Genomic DNA, 19,724 nt, shown 5'->3' with positions numbered 1-19,724 from the left:
TAAACTTAATGAAAAAATTGAACATGTCTTACTTGATAAATGTCACTTCATAATTCTTGAACTTGTGAAAATTTTTCTCTTTTTTCAGGTCTACTTTTTACAAAATTGTAACAGACAGATTGGATTTTCTTAAGAACTCACCATGATTGATACTTAAAATACAGATGCCCACAAAATGAAAAGAATAGAAGCGGCACTGACTTTTCTTTAACATTATCGAGGAGAATTTTTTAAAACCACTGTTATTGAGGACGAGATATAAATTCAGTTCATCAATATCGAGATGAAAAAAAGTCCAAAAATAAATACAAACACACTCACCGGAAAAGCCCAAAAAATTACGGCTACCTTGTTTTGGAACTGTAAAGGTTTTTCTTTTTTTGCAGAATTCATGAAGCTGGGAATAACAATAATCGCAGACAATTATTGTGAAACACTGACAAAGCTTAGAAGAGCATAGAATAAACAGCAAGGGATGCTAATGAATTAGATCATTTACCCATGGAATGCACGGCCTCACACCATTGTTGGCACTAAAGGTGTACTAAGCAAGTTTAAGGGGAAAACTTTTCACCATTCCCCCTTACGGCTCTGATTTGACATAATTTTATTTGCATTCATTTGCAAAATTGAAGAATTACCTGGCTACTCAAGACTTCAAAAGCGATGATGAATTCATGAATGGATGACAAATGGATCGATACTTTGGCAGCACCGTTCTTTGAAAAGGGAATAGACAAGCTGGTGTTACAAGTGCTTGAGTTTGGGAGGGTATTATGTCTAAAGTAATATAGTTACAGTCGCTGCCAAGTAATGGTGAGCTTGAAGCGGAGACAATTACTACCCAACGTATCACGTATCATGTTTATGCTACTAAGAGATGAATAATCATGGGGTACCAATGTTTCAGAGAACAATAGTACAGCACTGACGTGCGGGCTGATCATCCAAGCTTCCACAATAAGGTGGCTGGCTACTATATGTACGTACCTTTTGTTGTATACATGGTATTTTTTTTTCAACTTAATTTCTTTATCTTTATTGCTTAACCAAAGATTAATTTATAAATACCCTTGTACTTAAACAATGTTTGCCATCAAAATCTTATTATTACTTCCTTTTCTCATACTTAAAATAAATCCTTAAAATAAGATTTCATCACACAATCAACAATTCAAACCATATTGTATATTACTATAAATAAAATAAAATATGAATATTTTGTTAATAGTTTATTAGTTTTATTTATAAATACATTTTTTGGATTGCTGGTTCAACAGATTGAATAAGAATATACATTTAAATACCTTTGAATCAATCGTATCAGAAATACCTTTTATATACTTAGGTAATTCCTTCCAATTCATTTTTTTAAGGATTACCGTATTTGTGGTTGTATAAAATTACTGAAAAAAAAATATATATATATATTAAAAAAAAAGGCTATAAATTTTTTTATTTTGAACGTTTATGTTTTATTTCTTCTACCGAATACATCTCTGTTTTAAAAAAAAAATTATCTTCAACAAATATTAACTACAAAAAAGAAATGTTTAGTGTGACAGAAAATCTCAAAACTAAAGATCTACAAGAATTAATAATAAAACAATCAAATAATTTTAACTAATGAGATAGGACATCAGTTATAAAAAAAATTCAACATGAAGTCACTGATTAACAATTTTGGATACAAAAGACAAGTTAATTGAAATTTTAACAAAACATAAAAAAAGTTTTTAAACTAAATTTAGGATATAAATTAAGAAACAATAAAAAGAATTTAAAAACTATTTTCAAGCTGCAAAAAAAAAAAAAAAACATTTTTTTTTCTAAAGTCCAAAATTTTAAATATAAACTAATTAAAAACAAAATTTAACAAACTTAAGATAAGTTTTCTTTATACGTACAAATGTGTAAGCATTTTATTTTTTTAAATATAAATAATAATATCGATTATAAAACAATAACCATTAAAAAAATACTGTTAGTAGCAAATTTATTTTTAAATAACATAAATCTGTTTAATCAATACAATTTTATAAATTAAACACTCCATAGACTGTTTTTCTATAAATTTATAATCCCATCTTACATATAAATATCATTTTATCCATCTGCCTACACATCATTGTCTACATATTACCGTTTAAAATGTAATCTAATCTTTCCTGGCTCCCTAAAAAAATCGAGAGTTTCTAAAATATAAAAAATGGGCTGTCAAATCAAGTTTACAGCACAAATATGAGTTACATGAACAGATATTTAGAAAATTCAAAATTCTAACTCATCCTTGTATTTATATTTATCAGTGTTTTACCTATACTAAAAATAAGTATCTAATTGTTAAAAAAATATCCGTATGTATCAAACCAAAAAACAAAACGTTTTCATGTAACTCAACGCAATACTTCGGCTTACGAGAAAGAGTGTTATTGTGCTTCGATTACTACTTTTAATAAGTAAACCAAACCGTTTTAAAAAAATTTACTCATAAATTTACGTTAAGTAAAATTAAAAGATTTTCCTTCATCAATAATTTTTAAATCATGTAATTAAAAAAATCCTCAATTTTCTGCATCCCACCTAAGTATACGTAAATACGTGCTCAATTTTCAATAACGCCTTATATTGTAGCAAATTTTTTTTTTTATTTACTATCTTCTTATATTTACTTTAATATTATTTCAGGCGTCAATATTTTAAATATAAGCTTTAATCGCATCATCTTTTTCCTAATAATAAACTGTGAATTTTGTGATCTAGACTTTATCATGTCTTTCTTTATCCATTCAAGAGGTCTTGTAGGAGTTCCTTTTTTATCCATCAGTAGCAACTACATGTTCCTGATGTGATTTTTGCAATGTATTACGTGTTTATTAGATTAAAGCATTTATGTATAATCTCACTATTTGTAGAATTTTTAGAGAATATAACCTGCAATTAGAGAGGATTTTTTCAAATCACAGAACCATGAAAATATAGATTAGGTAAACTAATAATAATAATACAGAAGACTAAAAATAAACATAATGGATTTTTGTTTTTTTTTGTAAACAAAATCCATTATTCTTTAAAATAAAAATACATATTGTCTAAATGGTATCGCATTTCACAAGATTTTAGTTTTCTAGATCAGATGATGTTGAGTTCAATTACTCGGCACGAAAAACATTAAAGTATTTTATTCAATTTCACCTTGCTCATTAAAATATATGTGAAATTACATCTGAGATTGTAGTAAGTAGTAATAATAGCAAAATTAAAAAAATTCAATTCTCAAAGTAGGAGATTTTCTTAAAAATAAAATTAAATCAACTTCAATTAATTCTATAAGCACTACACTATCGATAATTTACACTGTTTAATCTAAAACTAGCCATTTCTCTAAGATAGTACTATTAAATTATCCCCCCTCTCAACAATTACCTATTTAAATTGATAACGATATATTTTTAAATCCAAATAAAATTAAATGTACGCTTAATATTAGATTTAAATCACAATTATGCGGCATTAAAATGACAGAAGCTGATACATGTATCCTTCTAAAAACAAAATTATCTTTTTACATAATTAATTTGATTTTTTAAAAAAAACTGCAACATAGTTATAAAAAACTATTACATTAACATAATACCGTGAACAAAAAGAAAAAACCCTGAAGAAAATTACAGTAACAAAAAAATCATTTACATTCAATAGAATTAGGTATTTATTAATATTCAATGTTAATAAATACAAAAAGTTATAAACGTAAACTCTTTAATTATAATGATTATAAACACTCAAAACTCTTTTAATTCTATTATTACACATAAAAACTAGTTGAATCAGTTCATTGCAAAACAGGTTTTTAGTATAAACATGTAATATCGCACAACTACAAGAATAACAATTATTATTACCAAACATACATAGAAAAGTTGTGTAAATAATCTGTACAAACAAACGGTTAAACAAATTCATTCTTACCAACATGACAAGAACCATAAAACAGTACTAAACAAATATTACTAATAAAATAATGATTCGCATAGAAATATAAATATTAAAATAATTTATTATAACAAAAATTTAACAGAGTTATCGCTTCTCATACGCAGCTGAACATAAATTATTTAAACTAAAAACAGATCTACATCAAATTAATTTTTTTTTTTACATCAACTATTAACATAACAGAATATTAAATGTTATAAAGCAATAAATAGATAGAATGCCTGGCTTTATCCCAAAGGCACCTGCATTTTACTAATTCAACTTTTAATATGAGGAATCGCTGAAATGAAATGCACACTGGCACATAACAATAGAATAAAATGTAGCACAAAGCGAAAAGTGCTGCCATCTTGTAGTTTCATTCCCTATAACTAACATTTCAAAACTAGTTGACCCATACCTTCACATTTTTTATTAACTGCCACTGTTATGAAGTTGAAATACACTTGCTACGTCAACGAACTGAATTTTTAACAGTGGAAAAGGTGAATGCTAGTTAAAAGCCATTTACATTGTCATCTGAACGCCATTTACAGTGATGAAAATGTCGATCAAAGTACAGCGAGTAGATGGGTGATAAAATGTTTTGCATCAGAAGATGGTAAAATGAATATCAAGGATGAACCTCACAGCGGTCAACCGGTTTCTGTAATCGATGAAACCACCAAAAGGAGCTGAATGAATAGATTCAAAATGACCATCGTGTATCACAACACTCCATTGCCACCCGGATAGGCATATCGAAAGAATGAATATGAGATAATATTACACGACTGGACTACTATAAAATTTATTTGCAGTGGGTCGACTCAAACTCACAGAAACGAAAGACAATAACGAAATGAATGTTGTGAACAGCTTCTGAAGCGAGGGAGATGACTTTATTTTTAATATTGTGACTGAAGATAGAACTTGGGTGCATCAATAAGACCCAGAAGAAAAATGGAATACAGACTGTAAAATGGACCCAGAGCATGGAATACAGGCATGCGGTTCACTACAATAAAAAATTCAAAACCCAACAATCCTCAGAAAAAAATATTCTCTTGATAGTGTTCTGGGATTCCAAACATGTGTACATGAATGATTACCTAAAGTCAGGTCGGTTGTAAATTCTGTGCGTTACAAAGAGAAGAAGATAAAATACCTTAGCAAATGTATTCAACAACCAACAGAGCCATGGAGCATAATACTACTGCAACACAATAATGCTTGGCCACATACATCGCGTTCAACTACACAGTCTCTTGTGAATTTGTAATTATAACCTATTCCAAACCCTCTGTAATCACCAGATTTGGCACCCAGCATCTTTCTGTAATTTGAGGGATATTAAGGACGTGGAATATAATTTAATATCCCTCTTTAATAAACACAACAAAACCAACACAATGGTATGTGGTCAGGCACATAGAAGTGCACAGATTAAACTGAATGGTGAGACTCTCCAACAGACTAACAAATTTAAATACCTAGGCAGTATAATTATGCCAGAGTGGAGAAGTTCCAAAGAAATAAAAATGAGAATTTCGCAAGCAAGAATTGCCTTTAACAGGAAAAAACAAATGTTTTGTACTACCAATATAAATTTGGATATAAGGAAACTGCTTCTAAAAACGTACATATGGAATGTAGTACTGTACAATAGCGAAAACTAGACGATGGGAATTGCAGATAGAAGGAAGCTGGAGGCCTTTGAAATGTGGTGCTACAAGTGAATGCTTAGGATCAGGTGGATGCACATAGCAACAAATAATGCAGTACTTAGCCGGATGAATGAAGATCGGAATTCATGAATACTCTCATAAAGAGAAGAGACGCACTAATCGGTCACATACTACGAAACAATAGGCAGCTCCAAATTACTGCTGAGGGAATGATTGAAAGGAAGAATCATCGGGGGAGAGGAAGGCTGGAGTATGAGGGATATGAATTATGAAACTTACGTCGAGCTGGGTCAGGATAGAGGTCTTTGGAGACTTGCTGCCAACCAATCATAGAATTGAATACCAAAGAGAGAGATTAAGGGTGTTCATTTCACCACCATGATGAACTGAAGGATGCAGTGAGGTCATTAGTCAAGATAAAACCTCCAGCATTCTTCATTAACAGAATGAGAAAAACCAGTTAACCATTGGTAGAAATACGTAGTCGTAAATGGTAACTAGCGGAAAAACAAATTATGTTTAATAACAAAATGTATTTTTATTTCATACTTGCTTTGTTTGACTATTTCTTTTTATTTGCGAGTTACGAGCGATTATGCATTACATTTTAGCCACCCTTCTATAACCCCAAACCCCAAAAACAAAAAACAGAACCTAGAATAGTTTTATAGGTACAGACCGAATATCACTAACCATTAATTTCAATTAAAAAATACAAATGTCTTTATTTATATCACATACAATCAAATTCGTAAATACTTACAACGATATTAAATTATATAAATAAAAAAACTTTTAACTGAAACAATTTTTATGATAAAACATAATTAAGTGTGTACGTCTAGCTTATGATTTTATTGAATAGTATCCCTAAACTTTATAATATTTTTGAATTTGAAAAGTGTAAAATAAAGTTTATTATTACAATAGAAACCAAAAATTTAAAAAAAGATTCCAAAATGTCATAATTTCTAACAAATGTATGATTATTTGAAATAATTAACGTTTTTTGAACAATATTTCAATACTAAAAGATCTCTAACTTTAGAAAAAACGTTAAATTAACTTAAAAAACTAAAACCAAAACAAAAAATATTACCAATATACTCAAATAAACTGCTCACAATAAACACAACAGTAAAAAAATATGATTCTCATTAAAAATAAGAAAAGCAGTGCTGAGAAACAAACAAGCAGTGGCTGATATAAAAAAAAGTACTAAGATTTCCTGAAGAAATATGCCCTATATTTTTACCTTATAGTTTTCCAAATAATTTCCTAAAACCTTCACAAAAAATACTTGAAATGCCATAGTGACAATAATCAAGCTACATTAATAACATAATGCCGTAAAAAGGATACTCCTAAATAATAATGTCAAGAAAAAACTCATCTGTATAGAAAATGCAATTTTTTGTTATAAAGTTCTTAATCTGAATTATACAAACAAAACCCTTACAAGAAAATCAACTACTTACAAAGAAAAAATGAGTCATTTATATCAAACATTTAGTAAAGAGGAAAATGTTTGTAATAATTGAAATTGGGAACGTTTTTTAATTAAAAACAATATTAGGTAAAATTCAAATTACATAACAAAGCGATATATAATAATGAAAAAAGAAATTAATTTTTTATAACAGTAATATTTATAATTTTAAGTGTTGAATGATGCCTTGCATAGATGAAAAAACTTTCATATCTACAACAGTGTCAATAATAACGTACATTGTATCCAACTAAAGTCATTTATTTTGTGAAAAAAGCGGGGATGGTTACCACCATAGGTTCAGACAGTTTTTTATATATCAACTAATAAGATTTTCAATATTGAAGTATAATTTTTTAGAACTTAAACATTTTTTTTTTTCATTTAGTATGTTCTGAAATATTTACTTATTATTTATTTGAATTACTAATTTCAAAAAAGAGGTAGATGGCTCTCTTCTTTTTTTCAGGCATAACTTTTCACAGAATGCATAAATTTGGATGAATTTTATTTTTAAACAATTCAAGTGATCCCATGTTGGTCTCACACTATTGCCAAATGGTACTGGATCATTAAAATGGCAAGTATTGAGCAAAAAATTACAATCCAAGTGGTAAAAGATATATTGCTTTTTAAAAAACTTTTGCTTTGAATATGTGCCTTGGATTACTTGATACTTAACCCACCGGGTTGGTCTAGTGGTTAACGCGTCTTCCCAAATCAGCTAATTTAGAAGTCGAGAGTTACAGCGTTCAAGTCCTAGTAAAGCCGGTTATTTTTACACGGATTTGAATACTAGATCGTGGATACTGGTGTTCTTTGGTGGTTGGGTTTCAATTAACCACACATCTCAGGAATGGTCGAACTGAGAATGTACAAGACTACACTTCATTTACACTCATACATATCATCCTCATTCATCCTCTGAAGAATTATCTAAACGGTAGTTACCGGAGGCTAAATAGGAAAAAGAAGGGATTACTTGATATTTGACACATTCTCTATAAACGAGTATCTCTTTCATCGGCTCTTTCTTTTCCCTAATTTTTTACGACGATGCTCTCTTACAAAAAGTAATTAATAATTTATAAATTGACCAAAATAGGAAGATTTTTTTTAAAGTTTTATTTGATAGGTGCTTACAGATAAAATCATGACACATTACCTTTCAGACTGCATTTCTTTTGACAAATTGCATTCATTTATTCCTGCATTTTAGGCAACTTATAATAATGTTAAATATCCGACTCTTGATTGAACGCTAGGCATCCTTCCCCTTAATCATTAAGAATCTTCTTTTTTTTCTCACCCTATGAAAGCTATACATTAAGAATTTTTAAATAATTTTCAACAAAACTGTTTAAAAAAATCATTCTATTCTCTTACAAGCAGTCTCTTTTGTGGGCCTCTCACATTACTATTTTGAAGAATTACAAAGCTAAAAAGAACAAAAGTTTTGAAAAAATCTCCAAAAAAAAATATTTTACTGAAAACCAAAAAGAACTTTTCCATTACACCCACTCATACAATCATTGAAAACTATTCAGTCCAGGAATCTATTTATTATTATTCTTTCTTTAGAGTGAAGTCATCGTTAACTTATAATAGCCTACAATTAAGTTAGATTGATATGGTTTCAAAAAAATATGTTCTTCAGGACTTGCAAATCATTACAATGCTCTTTATTACTGTTTCAATTAAATTGTCAATATAATCTCGATTTTAAATCGCAACGTTGGAAAACATTAACAACAGTGATATTATGATACAACTATAGCTTAAGCAATAATACTGCAATTGCAACATTAGGTGTAATTCAAATTAATCTGTTTTTCTATTTAATATTTGTGTTTTTAGCAACAATATATATAAAATACAATATACAGCACATTTTCATTAATTTTCTAAATCTCAATTTGTTTTATTTAAAACAAAAAAATAATCCCTTTCAAAAAATAATGAATAAATTCACGTTATGGTTAATTCCCTATGATGTAATGTAAATATTTCAATATTACGTCAAATTTCATGAGGTGTAATTTTGAAGGTACTTATGTATTAACACCATCGCAGCTACAGCTTTATTTAAAAACAAAGTAATCAATCGGATTTTGGTGGAAAATGGGCCAATATAGAGTTTAACATAGATTCAAAACAGTCTCTTTATTAATTTTAATAAATGGTTATTTATATTTATTTATTTTATAAATATAATTTAACCAAACTTAACCTACGCTCGCTAACCTTGACTAATTAACAGGAGTGTTTTGATTATTTAAATAATCAAAAATTGATTATTATTTATTTAAATAATAAATAATTGCAATAATTACGAATTTATTAAATAAATACTCAAAAAATTACGGTGTTAATTAGGTTAGCGAGCGTAGGTTAAGTTTGGTTAAATTATATTTATAAAATAAATAAATATAAATAACCATTTATTAAAATTAATAAAGAGACAGTTCATTTTCCACCAAAATCCGATTGACTACTTTGTTTTTAAATAAAGCTGTAGCTGCGGTGGCGTTAATATGTAAGTATCATTTTGAATTTTTATATATTAATTAATCTTACTACTGAATTGATAATAATGCCCCATACAACAATCCCCTTAATTTTGTTTGTGTAAATTATACATTTTTTTTATTTTACTTTAAGCTAAAATAATAAAAAAATATAAACAAATTACTAGTTTTACAAAAGATTAAGTGCAAACCATAAAGAACATGTTTTCTAGTTTTGTTTTTTCTTTTTGCTCTATCTCCCTTTGATTTAAATATTTTCAAACATTTTTTGAAACTTATATATACTTCATATAAACACATATCAAGAAAAAACTATATTTTTAAAAAATTATACACTCCTGACCAAAAATACAGAAAGTTTTATGAAAAATGTCTTTTTCTTGTGTAAAAATACCCCTTAATGAAAAAAAAAAAAATTTAATACGATCAATCCCGATATACAGAAACATTTGACCAAAATTTGAAGAAATCAGTCAATCCCGAGATATAAAACCTAAAGCGGTGTGATGACACACGTACACGTACATACATATATATATTTTTTGGCCAAGATGAACTTTTTGGAGCCTAAAACATAAAAATTTGTAAAAACTCGATACCCCATTTATGACACGATCACCATACTTTATCCTTTAATATAGCTATATTTGCCCAGAAAGTAAAAATTGTTATACACAATTTTTGAGCACAATGTAGTTTTCAAATTTATTTCAATAAGCATTTACCACTATTATTTAGAGATAAATTATTAACTGATAAATACATTACAATTAGATCTGGCATTTTATATTAAACTGTTTTAGATATTAATTTTTATCACATGTTCTTTTTTTATTCCCAAACTATTATTTTAAATTGAGCACAGTTTTTCCTTTTATTATTTTTTGTAAGGCTTTTATAGGTAATATATCATATATTGGTTACATACCAAAATATATATATACATGTATCATAATACATACTTTTTTTATGAAACAGATATTTTACAAGAATAAAAAATGAATCTTTATTAAATTGTATTACTCTTTTTTTTACTGAAGAATGATTTTTATTCAAACAACAAGCGTTAAATTGCAAAGTAAAATTATCACAAGAAATATTTAATAAAAAGATAGCATTATTCTCTTAAAATGAAAATTTTAACAACTACAAGTGTTAGCTCTAAATGAAATTATTATTTTACTTTTTTATTTGAAAATATACTTAGCATTACTTTAATTTCCTTAGGGTACTTTACATGCATGATAATTCAAAAGCAAATACAGTACTTCGCAGCTAAATTGTTTTAAAAATAACGCAGATAGAATGATGTCCCCAAAATAAGATTAAAAAAAAAAATCAGATATAAAAAAAACATTTCTACTTTTTATTAGATATATAAAAACTCATTTTAACTTCACATATATATTTAGTAATAAATTGAACAGAATAAATAAATATGCTAATACATTTACCTCTACGAAATTACAGGCAGTTGTACTGGTATAAATAGGAAGACAAAAACATAAAAATAACATAAAATAACAATAAATATAAAATAATGATAACAAAAATTTATGCAGGTTAATTTTTAAACTTATCTTCAGATATGTTGTTCAATGTACTAATGTGTTCTAATAAAATAGCAATGTATACTACCTTACACTATTTTGAATTCAAATCGGTTACTACAGTACACGTACTTTCAATTAGGATATAAGGGAAAGTGCTTTAAAGACAGTACAATTATGTAGTTTACAGTTTAAAAAACTAATGTAAAAATGAAATTCACTGATGAAAGGTCCTGTATGATACATACTCTACTTAATTTTCTACATTTTATTTTACCCTACAACATTCTCATTTTTAGGTGTAACATTCGTTATTAATATTTTAATTGCATTACAATAATAAATCATCTGGCTTTTTTTTTGTTTATCTTCAGAATAGCATCATTAGCCTATAACGCAGATATAACAGTTTTTTCCATACGGTCGTGTTATAATGTCATACTACACAAAAATTTTATTTTATATAAAGGTAAAACAAACACCAATTTCTAGATTTCATATGATTTACAGATCCAGATTTTAATATGTAAATGTATAAAACTAGTTATCCCAACGATCATAGTTCAAATGTAGAAAAAACACAACAGGAAAGAAATTATTCTTATACATCAACAAAATCATAATACAAAATATTACAAATTAGTTTCAAAACGGTTTCGATTATTATAACGATGACGTAAATGTATATTTCAAAAATATAAAAACAACAAGCAGGATAAAAAACATTATCACTCTATTGGATTAACAAAACTGAAATAAATGAACACAGAGTAGACTACTGTTAGAAAAATACATAACAAGAAGATCTATTAATAAATAGATTAACCTAGGATTAACCTACTGTTTAAAAACATAGACACTGTAAAAATTGAAAAAGTTGGTATTTCAAAATAAAAGTGTGAATAACTGTTGACAATACTGAAGGATTTACTTATGAACCTTATAATACAAAGGTACAGTTTGTCTTACAGTGATGCAACAGTTCTACAAAATTCACCTCTTAAATAGTACTTTAAAAGTAAAACCAAAAAATTATAAACAATCAGAAAACAAGTATACAAAAATATTTTTAAGTATTATAAACATTGAATAACGAAATAAGAAGCTTTAAAAGAATAACTATTCAGTAAACTAAAATACTGCCTATAAATACAAGAGACCAGTACATATACAAACATTTGATATACTGACATTTTATATAACACTTGATGTGTTAAATAGTGTATAAATTCCCAACCTTATGCTTAAGTTTTGATTTTAACATCAAATTGTATAAAAAAAATACAATTCATTTATGAAATGTACATAACATTTAATTACTGATGTTTGTCACATGATTTTACATAGCTTATTTGCCTTTCTTTTTGTTGTTTGTTTAATATTTAGTGGTTTTTTTAAAAATATATTTTATGAAAAAGATAATGTTTTATCACTACTTCAAAAACAACTGATATTAACGATGATGATGATATTAACAAAACTGTAAATAATTCATATAGATATCTATATGAATTATTTACAATTTAGGGTGCAAAAACCATTGACCTTGGAGCTATCACAAATGTGTTGCAAAGTTTCACGAGGGTTTTTGTAACCCATATTTGGCAGATACAGGTGTTCACCTTGCCACTGATGTGAAATGTTGACTCATCACTAAAAATTTATCGTTGTCTGTAATAATATCCATAATTTCTACACAAGATTACAGCTGAGCAACTTTGTCGTCATTTGTAATGCTTTGAACCATGGTTATTTGTGCAATAGTTTATGTAACATGTGCCAAACAGTCATTTGTGAAATGTCAGTCCTATGTGATACACATTGAGTCGATTTGTTTGAACTATGTGAAAAGTTTTCCAGAGTTGTTGCACAGCAGCTTCAGGGACACATGGATATCCTGGTGATTTTGTATGTTTAACGTAACAACCTGTCTCGACAAAGGTTTGGTGCCAAGAGTAAATTGTACACCTACTTGGAGGCTTCCTACCATACTTGACACAAATCGTGAAATCAAAACACATAGCGAGTATGTTCCACACCAGTAAATATAACCATTTTTAACCACACTGGTGGCCAAATTCTGTGGTGATGAACTACATTAGTGAGAACTTGATGTGTTTTGCTATGAAATGAGACCTCAACCGAATCTAAGTTATCTAAATAAATTTTTATATGCTTTTAAAATTGTGAAGTCCTTTTTAAATCACCCGGTATGTTCTTTTATCATTCAACTAGTAAAAAAATTAAACAACATAAACGATTAAGCAGGATTTATAATGTTTATCAAGCTATTTATAAGACAATCAGCAATAAATTGGTTAAGATTTCTGAGTATAAAACAGGTGACTCTTGCAAGTGATAATCTCACAGGGCAGACAATGATAAAATATACTTAGAAATAAACGAAAGACACAAAAGCTTTGTCATTCACGAAAAAAAAGAAATTTTAACACCAATGTCTAAGATAAAAATATGAGACCATCAATCACCAAAAATGATTAATTTTTATAACGCCTTAACATAATATGATGGAAGTAACATCAAGATTAAATTTATCTTTTATATATAAAATATTTAAATATCTTTTATATTTTTTTTTTTTTTTAACCAGTAAGGCATAACGATAATACTGATGGCCAGAATTTTAATATGTATACAGATAAAAAAAATTCCAATAACTTGCTTAATAAATTAAAATATACAGAAAATTCATAAATTTTATATCAAAACTTTGCTTTTTTTATGAAGAAACAGTATATCAATAAATTTTCTTTTTCAATATTAAATCATACCCTAGGAAATAAATACTTTTCACAAAAATTGATGTAAATAAAACTACATTAAATATTATATAACCATATTATTTTCTACTTATCATCTACAAAAATAAGTTTCATTAAATAAAACATTCATGAATTTATTTAGTTAATCTAGACTACACTTTAATAAGTTACAGAATTCTTTCAAAACAAAACTTAGAAATAACACACAGAATTTGTATGAGTAAATACTACTACTATATACACATTAAAACTGGCTTGAACAAATTACTATAGTAGAACAACATTAACAAACCATTAAAAAACATATTTTGAAGTTATTCATCAGTGTAAGTAGAAATGGAAGGGTCAATCAACCAAAAATAACTAAGTGGAAAACTATATTCAAGTACACTCAAAGATAAAAAAAAAGTTAGTAAAAGATTGTCAGTAAAGCATCTGCATAATAAAGTACTCAATTTATCAAGCTACCAAATATAAGATAAATAACCAAATGAGAGTGAAGAAAAAAATACTTTAAATATATTTTTAATAATTACAATGACCACAATAAAACTGTTTTAATCCAATCAAAATATAAAGCCACTAATACTATCTTCTAACCATTACAAACCAAACAGGTTCAATGTAATAAACAGTATGGTGAATGATGATATTACAATCTGTAAATGATCAATTGTTCAGTCTTTCTGACAAATTAAAAAAAAAAAAAAAATGCAAGTCGTAAACCAATATTTATTGTACAAATAAACAAACTCTGTGCAAATGAAAATTTGTTACATCAAAAAGATAAAACAAGTAACAAAATAAACTTAAGTTTTACAAAATTATTGTAGCTTAGTGGTCTAACGTGAAGTAATATTCAATAAATAATACTATATTAATTTACTATTACCCTTATTTTGAGAATAATACATATGAAATACCTCTCTTTGAAAATAGAAACATAAAAGTATTTTTCCATCCACACAACATAACCTAACTCAATATAATAACAAAATAAGAATCTTAAACATAAATATCATAACAGACTGATATCATAAATTCTTACACCCATAATATCACTTTTAAATGAACCGTTTACACACAAATACCCCGGAGAAAAAATTGTCATTAAAAAATCAGTGTATAAATCAATATAACTTCTGTTTAAATGCAATAAATGAATTTATTAATACTGAACTATATTAAAAAATAATGATCTAGGACGAGAGATTTAGTGATAATATACAATCAAAACAAACAATACTATTTCTCTTTTAAAAAAAATTAACCCCCCATAAACTAATCTCAATATTTAAATCAGCAAAATAATTATTAATAAAAAAACACGAAATTGAAACTAACGAACTATTAAAATATAACACACAAAATCCAATAAAATTAATCGCAACAAAAACTGTAAGAAACGCGTTAATTTTATGAAGGTTAGGTTTTAGTACATTCTTATCATGTTATTTCTATTCACAGTTAGTATTTGCTTCAAAACATTTTAAATTAAGAAAATTACATATTTAATTTCATAATGTTTACAATTTCCATAATGTAAATAATTCCAATCTATCCAAAGATACGTAGTCGCAAGGTCAAAATAACCATGTGCAAAACGACAAATGTACTTAACCCTACAAATTGCGTCATAAATTACGTAATTAACACGTATCAGGTGAACAAATGAAATAAAAATAGATGATGCAAAAGGGTTAAAAGAAAAATGTAACAAATAAATTACGATACGTTTCAAAATCCAATATATCCTTGAAAACTATCCTAGCTTATTTCTAAATTTATACACAGACCGCCATGATTATTTTACCTTTATATGTATTCCAACGAAATGACATCCAAACATGTCTAAAAATTTGAAAAAATCACTATTTGTTTGTTAAACTTTATATGACAACGGACTTACACATCAGAGGTACATCATTTGTTATTATTATTCTTCGACCGAATACTTACCAGCTACGTTTTCTTCGTCACAAGTTTTCCTGCAACCGGAGTGGGCAAACAGGCATGTACGTAGCAGCCACGTCAAAGCTGCAGGGCTCGTCACTGAGTGGGAAAAAACACTGATCAACGACTATCTAAAATTCTCTTTCAATAAAAATACACGTATGGTATACGTTATTTAACACAATTTACTTAAAATTGTTTATTTATTTATTTACCCAATAATGAAAATTGTATACTTAATAAATGTAACGAAAGGAAATAAAACAATCCCCACATCCAATTTATCGCGTAATTTTATCTACATCGGCTTCCTCTAACGGCTTTTTTTATCTTAACACATTTTACAAAAAGAATAAAAAAATCCCTCTTACTTAAAAAAAATACAAAGCTATAACGTAAAACCAGCTAAAACGAATGCTTACACTGAAACATATTTATGCTATCTAATAAAAAGCGATAAGGAAATGCGATCTATATATTATCTCTAACGTTAAAAGACCATGAATTTGTACGATTCTTTTTAATAAGAGGTGCAATAAATGATATCGTTTTTACAACACATTTAGCAATAAATTGAAATTATCAGTTTTAGTTTTATTTTAGATAAAATCTTAACTAAGCTATGAAAATAAATTTCTAACGTTCCACTATGACGATGTTTTTCAAAGTTATCGAATAAGATAAAATTTATAATACTATTACAATAAATTGCGCCTCGTTTTATTTATTTTTAGTCGCTTATTTATACAAGTTAACACTGCTATTTAATAGTATGCGATTGAATTATCACACACACGTTCCCGGGTTTGACTACCGAAGATGGTTTCCCTCATGGATTTCAATTTTTTTAATACTTTTCATGTAAACATACATTTAAAACCTTTTAGGCATAAATGACAAAAGTTGCCCCGTAGAATGCCACAATAAAAGGGTTGCAGCAGTAAATACTACTCAACAAAAAAATTTATTAGTACTTTTTAAGTTTCTCACGGGACACTTTTCTGAATTCTTTTGTTATTACTTTTTTTTTAATTTGGACCTTTTTCTGCAAAGAAATCTATTTTTATCCAAGATTTCTCCTAATTTTCTCAATTATTTTTTAAGACCATAATTTCTATTTTTGTTTTGTTTAAGACTCAACCGCAATATATACTTTAGTTTTTTTTTTCTAAATAAAATAAAACATTTTCTTGTGAATTCTATTATTCATCCGTTGTTTTAATTAGTAAAAAATCATAAAAATAATAATTGTATGAAATAATAATAAATAAAATGAAAATTTTGTATAGAAAGATAAACAATTTAAAAGATTTAATCCGTTAAATATTTAAATCAACGAAAAAACAGTTCCAAAAATTTATATATATATCAGCATATTTTTTAATCATTCATACACCGAATTTTTCTATAAAAATATTAATTCCTTTTATTTAATTTAAATTTAAATCAACTGACCGAAATTTTCGTATAAATAGTTAAGTAATTTATAAAAAAAAATGACCAAAAGTAAAACTGCCTTAAAAAAATTCAACTGAAATATTAAATGGTAGTATAATTTCTCGTTATTTACATTTCTATATTTATTTTATTATATATTTACGATTATTTATTTATACGCTTGCAATTTCGATTTATATTAGCTAAATTTTATAAAAAATTATCCATTTAATTTTTAAATTCAACTTTGAATATAAAAAAAAATCCTTTTTTACGTAACTTAATTTCATTTAAAATTTAAAAATTGACCGAACCGACTTCTTTAAAATTTGTTTTAAATATTTCTGTATATGGAGCATTAATCATTTTTTTTTCAAAATTCCTTCAGGGACGGCATACATCCCGAGTAACACAATTTCGATTTTCTTCAAAGGCATTTTAAAGAAAATTTAAAAAAATCAAATTTGTTACTTACAATGCATACATAAATAATCCAAAAGAAAATCAAAAAATCAAACACCATCTCTTAAATTGAAAAATATGGTTTTTTGTTCTTTGGTCTATTTCCCTGTGGATTAAACATTTTTTAATTTTTTAAATATTATATTTCATATATAGAGCTATCAAGAATGCATTAATTTTTTTTTAATTGTCAACGCTGAACCTAAAATGTAGAAAGGTTTTTTAAAAAATTTCTTTTCCTTATTTTAGCCTTTATCGAAGGGGGTTTTAAAGTTAGACTTAAGCAAATTTGTTAAGGTTAACCAATAAATTTTTATAAAAACATTTATATAAACATTTTTATAAAAAATGTCGTAAAATTTATTTCCTCACCTCTAAAAAAAATGTATATTCTGTCTTTTGGCTCTAATCGTAATAATTTTTATTATTAATAGCCGGACAAAACACGCAATATTTTGCCAGCTTCTTTTTTTCCAAAGCAGCCTAATAAAGACCGTTATAATTTTTTTTTCTAAATTTCTTTCATTTTCTCGGAGTACTTTTCCCGTTTTTCTATTTCTATCCATTTTCTTTTGGTTTTTCTTTTTTCCATTATCCACAAGAACCATTAAATTAAAAATTATTTTCTTTCAATTTTAATCCATTCTTACAGTTCTTCTCTTTTAACCGTAGATCGTGAAATTCCTCTTCCATCTTATTTAAGTATTCTGCTTGGCTTTTTAATCTCCAATATTTTTCAAAAATTAGTTTGTTTAGACTTTTTGAATTCATTCAAATCATATGTCCGTGGGATTTTTAAAATCTATTTTTATGTGACTGCGGTTTTCAAATCTTCTTGGATTTTATAAATTTCTTTATTTGATTTTAATTTTTTCCCTTTTTCTGTTTTTCTGGGACTATAAATTTCGTTTAGGATTCCTTTCAATTTTGAGAAATTTTTCCAGGCCAGTCACGATTTGCTATTTCAATTCCGTATAAGATCACTGCTCTGGTTATACAGAGTGAATAACATAAAACCGAACTCATAATGAACGGAACGCAAGAATGGCGGGAGTTTCAATATTTCTCCCAACAGTTCGCAGAGCCTGGACCATGTCCCTTGCTGCTGTATCTTTCTATTATCGGGCGGATTTCATCGGTTATTTAGTGGCGGTTATAAATTTTAACTTTTATTTATGAACGGATTTGGTGATTTGCGTTCCTATCCGTATGGACCGGCGTGAAATTTATTTACTGGGTGTGACCGTGGGAGACTAAACTTTTGAGTCTACTGCTGCCGGCGTGATACCCCTTCAGTCCGTCCGCTGAAGTCCTTTCGGTACTAGCACCTTATGGGATGGGATAGCAGGAATACGCCTAACGGAGCCCTAGTTATTTGGAGGGAGCAATGCGTTCCCTTCTCCGGAGGGAGTCGAATGTGCCGAGTATCATAATGAAACCGCTACCTAACACTATTTATACAAAACTCTCATACAACTAGCGCGAGTAGTGGATGTATATGTTACCAGTGACGAAACTAAGACGTAAAATTTGATGTTTATCTAGCTTACAAGTTTTTGAAAGCGTTCAGGCTAGCGTGTGAGCTTTCCAGAAAGGGTACAGGCTATCAATTTCCTAACGGGTCTGCTAACGCTAAGCAATAGTTTGCAATAAAATACCCCTCAAAAGCGCATCGTTAACGCAACAAGGAATCCGCACTCTGAATTATTATCATTAAGTGAAAAAAGCGCTTCGTTAACACCGCTCCGTATTCACACTCAACTTGATGAAAGATGTCTTGATGATGTTCACTCTTGCAGTAACTCGCTTACTTTCCAAGCGAAGAAAATATGCTGTAACCAGCAACCTCTTCCTAT

The 19,724-nt window shown here is 27.6% G+C and overlaps 1 protein-coding gene across 3 annotated transcripts in view; it reads right to left on the bottom strand.

Moving 5' to 3' along the window:
- Positions 1-16,073, bottom strand: part of CrebB (Cyclic-AMP response element binding protein B) — an 84,664-nt gene extending 68,591 nt beyond the window's left edge. For 2 of the 3 annotated variants that reach the window (XM_075381069.1, XM_075381071.1), the window contains exon 1: positions 15,830-15,969. The gene's annotated coding sequence lies outside the window, so the exon portion shown is untranslated. The other variant, XM_075381070.1, reaches the window with a different exon arrangement.
- Between the last annotated feature and the right edge of the window lie 3,651 nt (positions 16,074-19,724).

Source organism: Lycorma delicatula, chromosome 13, assembly GCF_047948215.1.
Source record: "Lycorma delicatula isolate Av1 chromosome 13, ASM4794821v1, whole genome shotgun sequence".
Taxonomy (NCBI): domain Eukaryota; kingdom Metazoa; phylum Arthropoda; class Insecta; order Hemiptera; family Fulgoridae; genus Lycorma; species Lycorma delicatula.
This window is presented reverse-complemented; position numbering and strand designations above follow the sequence as displayed.